The following is a 7,371-nucleotide window of genomic DNA, read 5'->3' on the forward strand; positions in this document are numbered from 1 at the left end:
ATAAAAAAAAATACGTGTCTCTTATTTTTCGATGTACTACAACATATTGCAGTTTCATCAAAATCGGTGAGGGACACCTGGGATAGTTTCCTTGTCAGAAACTCAAACAATTTATCCTCATGACTTTTTGCTATAGAAAGAAAATGATCAGAATTAGAGCATTTTCAAAATACAAAAAAAAACTAAAATGAACATTTTAAGCCAAACAACGCATGATATGAAAAAAGTCAAAAGAAGAAAAACGTTGATTTTTGAAAGATCTACAAGATGGTCATGACAAATTTTTAATTTGGTCGAAAAGTTGAAAATTCCAAATTAGAGCGTACCAAAAATTTTTGAAACCACATTTTTTTAAGATTTCAAAATTCTATGTAAGGTTATTCATAGTACTCAGAAACTCAAAATATTTATCTCTATGACAAGAGAATAAAAACGTTCATTTTTAAAAGCCCTGCAAGATTATCGTAAAAACTTTTTTAATTTGGTCGAAAAGTTGAAAAATCCCAATTTGATCGTACCAAAAAATAATTTTCAACTATTTGTCACGAATCAAACAAAAAGTACGTGTCCTATCAAAAAGTGATTCTTAACGAAATTGAAGATCTTTTTTGGGATAACAATTTTTGTTGATTTATCTTTTTTCGTATCCTAGATAGTTTGACCACAAAATCGAATTTTTTATTTTTCATTATTTTTTGTGCAATCAAAATTTGAATTTTCGATTTTCCAAGAAAATCCGAAAATTTGTTATATGAATATTGTACGGCTTTTAAAACGCAATGTTTTTTTTCTTTACTTTTTATCATATCGTGCGTTTTTTGGCTTAAACTTTTGATTTTCGGTTGATTTAAAAAATTTTGAAAATGCTATAACTCTGAGAATGTCTTTTTATCAAAAATAGTCATAAGGATAAATTGCTTATCCTTTTTAATGCTATAAATATCCTTACATAGAATTTTAAAATTAAAAAAAAGTGGTCTCAAACATTTTCAAAATACGCTCACTTTTTAAATTTTTATCAACAATGGCTGGTTAACGAACTCGTCCTTTCATTTAGGACCTTAAAAAAGTGTGCCAAAGATGGATTTGATCCGTTCATTTTTTCGGGAGTTATCGTGTTTACAAACGGCCGGACGGACGGACAGACAGGCAGACAGACACCATCGTAAAAACTTGATTTTCGGATTCAGGGAGTCTCGAAACGTGGAGATCCGTTGAAAAACTGTGATGTTAAATTTTCGAAAATTCTAATACTTTCTCAATCATAAATGATGAGAATGTAAAAAAACATTTTTGTTATTAAACATTTTATTGCGACTTGTGTCGTTTTTCTATAAATCTAATTTGTTTATTTTAAATGGTTTTTTTACGATTTAAACAAAAATACGCACCCCAGCGTAAAGTGGCTCGAAGAAAATTTTTAGATATAATTTAGACGAAAATTGTTATTAGTTAAAATGTTATGAATGCTTCTATATTTTTTTCGTGGCGTGTGCTTTTGGACCAACAATTCAATTTTTCTATTTCTAATGCTGTTTTTTACGAATAAAACAAAAACTACGTTTCCTATCAAAAAGTGAATAATCACAAATTTTTATATCTGTTCTGGGTGCACAATTTTTATTTAATCATCTTTTGTCGTATCTTGCAATAATTTGACCGCAAAATGGAATTTTTTATTTTTCATTCTTTTTTGTACGATCAAAATTTGAATTTTTAATTAAAAAAAAAGTTGTTATGATAGTCTAGTAGGGATTTCAAACAATTATGTTTTTCTTTTCTTGAATATTTTTCATATTGTATGTTACTGAGCTTAAAATTTTATTTTTCGTTTGTTTTTTTGATTTTTGTAAATGCTGTGACTATGGTCATTTTTTTTTTATCAAAAAAAGTCTTCCCGAGAAAATGTTTGCCTTTTCAAGTACTACCAAGAATCGCACAGAAAATTTTTGAATGTTCAAAAAAAGTGGTCTCAACAATTTTTTAAAAGCGCTTACTTTTTGAATTTGTATCCAAAATGACTAACTAACAATCTTGATCTTCAGTTTTTGACACTAATAGAGTCTACCAAAGGCCAATCTAATAAATCAATTTTTTTTAAATTATCGTGCTCACAGACAGAGAGACATACATACAGCCATACATAAAGCCAAACGTGGAAATTTGACAAAAACAGGGGAAATAAGGTAATTTTTCATGAACATAGGGGAAAGAATACCTTTAAGTGAAAGTAACCTAGCTAACATAATTAATTGAATATGAATTTTCGATTACTTCAAATGATTTTTCAGCCTAAAAGGAGTATTGAGAATCAAAGACTTGAACTTTCAAGCATAACAGGCAAATTTTCAGACAAATAGTCAAAAAAACAAATTTTTATCAAAATTGTACTTGAATTTTGACCAAACAATATGAATTTTCAACAAGTAATTTGATTTTATAAAAAATTAGATGCTTTTTCAATCAAATAGTAGAATCTTCATTTAAGGAAGATAAATTTTTAATCAAATATGCCATCAAAGAGGTGAAAAAAATAATTTAGTGAAGTAGTTCAACTTTAAACAAACTAGTTTAATCTTCAGCCAAAAAAGACAAATTTTCAACAAAATAGTTTAATTTTCAACTGCAGATAAATCTTTAACCAACAAAACAAAATGGCAGGAAAGAAGTTCAACTTTGAAGAGAATAATTTAACATTTGACCAAAGGATATGAATTTTCAATCCAAAAGTACGAAATTTTTATTAAAGAAACGAATGCTGAATCAAGTAGTTGAATTTCCGATCAAAAAATATTAATTTTTAAGAAGATTCTGATTAGATAAGATAAGATCAATCTGGATTGGTGAAATTCGAAGTTTTACTCAAGTTATTGTTAATAGCATTTTTCCGCATGAATTTGGTCATTATTTATTTGCGATCAATTCTACTTCAGATGTGTATTTATACGTGGAAATCTAAATATAAAAAATTTCGATATAACTAATAAAAAACAGACCTTTTGTTAATTATTTAAACAAATTTTATTAACAAAATCGTAAATTCGTCATTTTCAAATATATTTGTTTAGTTTTTTTAACAGAAAGCAACATAAATATCTGTTATGATACAGTATTATACGGCAGGAGAAGTTTATTGTTTTTACAATTATTTATCAAAATCAGTCGAAATTATGAACAATGTATAAAAAACTCAGTTCGTTGTTGTTCCTGATAAATATCTTGCCGAATAATACAGTATCATTACAGAGAGACCTTGCTTAAAAATAGTAGTCGACTTTATAAAAAAACAATACGGTTTTCCCATTAAAATACGGCCTCAGAGTAATTTATTTATTAAATTTGTTTAAAAATTATAAATTGTTGTCTAATAGCAAAATATCACAGTAAAGGCTCATTAATTATACACATTTAATTAATTGTGTCAAAGAAACTAAATTTATCGTCTAAAGCAGGGCCAAATTATTCATTTGTTTATTACATTTTTTAACAAAAATGACTAATTGTTTAGTATGAATGTAAAAAAAAAACTGTGGAAGGATACTAGCAAGACATTAGGAATTCATTTATTTGCAAAAATGAAATTCATTTGTTGAAAAATGTCAAAACAATCAATTTGTTTATTTAATTTGTTTAAACAAGTATTAATTATTTCTTTATGACCAAGTATCATATCAAGAGGTATTTTAAACATATCTGCAGTTGTTCAAAAAATCGAATTTCTTTTACTGAAACATGAGAATATGATGCGTTTGTTAGTTAATTTTTCTTAAACAAATAACACTAATTGAAATCAAAGAATCGCACAAGAAAGCTATAAGCAATATATTTATTGCCCTTTCTGTTAAAAAAACGAAACAAATCTATTTGAAAATGACGAATTTATGCATTTGTTTATAAAATTGTTATAATTAATTAACAAATCGTCTCTATTTTTTTATAAGTTACATATAAATTTTTTCTTTAGATTTCCACTTTCAAAAATACATCTGAAGTAGCTATATACTATTTTTACTAAAAATCCAGCTTTTGTTGATTAATTTTTTTTATACAAATGATAAACAATTTTTTTAATATGCGATACTGCTGGGCATCATTCAAGGCAAGCTTCCCCGCTAATTGTATGTACTTTCGCATAAATTGGATAAATTTCTACAAAAGAGCATCTTCGTAATTTTTTTGTTTAATAAACTTTCATTATTGAATAAAAAAATCAACAATTTTTTTTTAATATTCCTTGAAAACTATGTTAGAAATTTCATAGGCTTTAATTTTAAAAAATAATTTAGAAAATCGAGCAAAAAAAAGCAATAACTTGCGGCTCAATGAAAGTTTCATGTTTTTCTTTTCTCATGTAATGCGTTATGACCGAATTTTCGCTACAGAACATTTGAATTATTAAATCAAAAATATGAAATTTTGATCCATCAAAATACAAAAACTCTCAACCCAAAAGTTGAATTTTCAGCTAAACGAGATTTATTTTCCAAACAAAAAAAGCCATTTTTTAACAAAATAGTTCAATTCTAACAAAAAATTGAATTCCTACTTTAAAAACCTGCCCGCATCGCGGGCACATTCTCATGGCGCTACGCTCACGCACGCTACTTTGAGCGCGTCTAGGGCGTGCAACTGTTTTTTCTTGCGCTTCGCGCTTGAAAATATAATTCTCTCGCGCTTCGTGCTCAATAATGTAATTACCATTGTGAATTCTCTTTTGTTAAAGCACCTTCGGCTTTAAATTAGTTCAACTTTAAAACCTAGCTGTTACATTTTTAAGCAAAAAGATGTATTTTTAAACAAGAGGATTAATTTTGTACCGAAAAAAACACAAAAACTTAATTTTGAAAAAACTAGATTCAATTTCAACAGAAAATAAAGATCAATTTTAATAAAAATTCGAATTCTAATTTTAAAAAATAACAATTTTCGACTTAAAATGGAATATGTAAATTTTCTATTACCAAAATAATTTTTTAACCAAACAAAGGAATTTTCAACAAAACAGTTCAATTTCAAACCAAAAAGATAAATTTGTAACTACAATTTTGAATCGTCAACCAAAAATTGCATTTTTAAGGAATTTGTTAATCTAGCTGTTAAATTTTTTTTACCAAAAAGATGAATTAAAAAAAAAATTAATTTAAAAAAAAATTAATTTTTTAACGAGAAAAAAAGAATTTTTAATAAATTTCAAGAGTTTTTACTAAAAAGTTGAATTTTCAAATAAAAAAGATGCATTTTTTAACATAAATATTAATTTACTACCATAAAGACGAATTTTTCACAAAATTTAACAATTCTGAACCAAAAAGTTGGATTTTCAACTGAAAAGGAGAAATTTTTAACAAAAAAAATTAATTTACTAGTAAAAAAGACGAATTTTTAATAAAATTAAGGAATTATCAACAAAAAAATGAATTTACAACTAAAAAAAGATGAATTTTAATACGAAAAGTTTAATTAACTACGCAAAAAAAAAGAATTTTCGAACAAATTCAAGAATTGTCAACCCAAAAGTTGAATTCTTAACTAAGAAAGATGAAATTTTCTATAAAAAGATTAATTTTCTACCAAAAATCCGGATTTTTTAAACAAAATTCAAGAACTCTGAACCAGAAAGTGGAATTTGCAACTAAAAAAGAAAAATGTTTAAACAAAAATATTAATCTACTACCAAAAAAGACAACACCTCTTAACCCAAAAATGTAATGTTCAACTAAACTAGATTAATTTTTAACAAAAAAAAAACAAAGTCCAATTTTAACAAAAAGTTCAATTTAAACTTAAAAAGAAACATTTTCGACCCCCAATGGAATATGTAAATTTTCAATTACCAAAATAATTTTTCAACCAAACGAAAGGAATTTTCAACAAAACAGTTCAATTTCCAACCAAAAAATAAATTTTTTACTAAAATTTTAAGAATTCTCAATCAAAAAGTTGAATTTTCATATAAAAAGATAAAGTTTTCAACATAAATATTAATTTCCTACCAATAAGACGAATTTTTAACAAAATTCAAGAATTCGGAACCAAAATGTTGAATTTTCAAAAAAACAGAAGAACTTTTGAAAAAAAGCTTAATTTACTATCAGAAAAGATAAATTGTTAATAACATTAAAAAATTCTCATTCAAACGTTACTTCTAATGTGACGCCCCCCCCCCCTCTAACCGTTTCCAACCGTAATTTTGAGGCCCCTCCGGGGGGGGGGGGCTGCTGTGGTAACATAGTTAATGGACGATCTTCAGAAAAAACTGGGGCTTAACTAAAGTTGCAGCTTGAATAAAAGTTGGTATCCTTTAGAACTTGAGCTCCAATAGATACCTATAGATAGAGAACCAAAATGGTTTCTTGAGAGCGCATTTAAAAAGCACAACATGAAGGCGGATTCGCAAACCAGCCTCTTGCAAAGTAGAGCTGGTAAGTTAGGGTTCGATTTACAGTTATCGGCCGCTGACTTAAGACGAAAATTTTTTTGCATTTGAATATATCTTTATGTTTACAACTTTGTTATATAACTTGCAAATAATATTTATCAAGATTTTATAGCTATTTTAATGAAAGTAATAATTTGTACTTTAATTATCTTCATTAAGTTATGTCTAGCTAAAGTATCATTTAGAGCTAATTTATCGTTTTGGGTTCCTTTTCAGCAACTGGGGTTCATTTTTGTTGCAAGCTCCTTTGGAACCAAAAATGGGTTCTAATAGAAACCCTAGTTTTTTGTGTGCCCCTTACCTTATATATTCCGCAGGATATATTCCCTAAGAAGAAGTCTTTTTTTACATTCTCCTCAGAGAAAGTGTTAGATGTGTGTATAAAATTTGACCCCCCCCCCCCCCCCCCCCCCCCCCGGTTTTTGTCAAATGTCCACGTTTTGAGACCCCCTGAATCCGAAAAACAGGTTTTTATGAATGTATCTCTGTATGTGTGTCTGTATGTGTGTCTGTCTGTCTGTGAACACAATAAATCTTGAAAAAATTAATCTCTTAGATTGGCCTTTGGTACTCTCGTTTAGGGTCCTAAACTTAAGGTCAAGTTCGTTAGTCAGCCATTTTGGATACAAATTCAAAAAGTGGGCACACTTTGAATATTTTTGAGACGACTTTTTCAAAAATTCCGAAAATTCTCCGTACGGTTATTCATAGTATTCAAAAATTTGAACAATTTATCCCAATGACTTTTTTCATAATATCAAAAATTACCAGAGTTATAGCATTTACAAAATTCCAAAAAAGACAGGAAAATGAAAATTTTAGGCCAAATAACGCACGATATGAAAAAAGTCAAGAGAAGAAAAATGTTGCTTTTTGAATGTCCTACAAGATTATCACATCAATTTTTCGAATTTAAAAAAAAAATCAAAATT

The sequence above is a fragment of the Belonocnema kinseyi genome, chromosome 3, assembly GCF_010883055.1.
Source record: "Belonocnema kinseyi isolate 2016_QV_RU_SX_M_011 chromosome 3, B_treatae_v1, whole genome shotgun sequence".
NCBI classification, from domain to species: Eukaryota; Metazoa; Arthropoda; class Insecta; order Hymenoptera; family Cynipidae; genus Belonocnema; species Belonocnema kinseyi.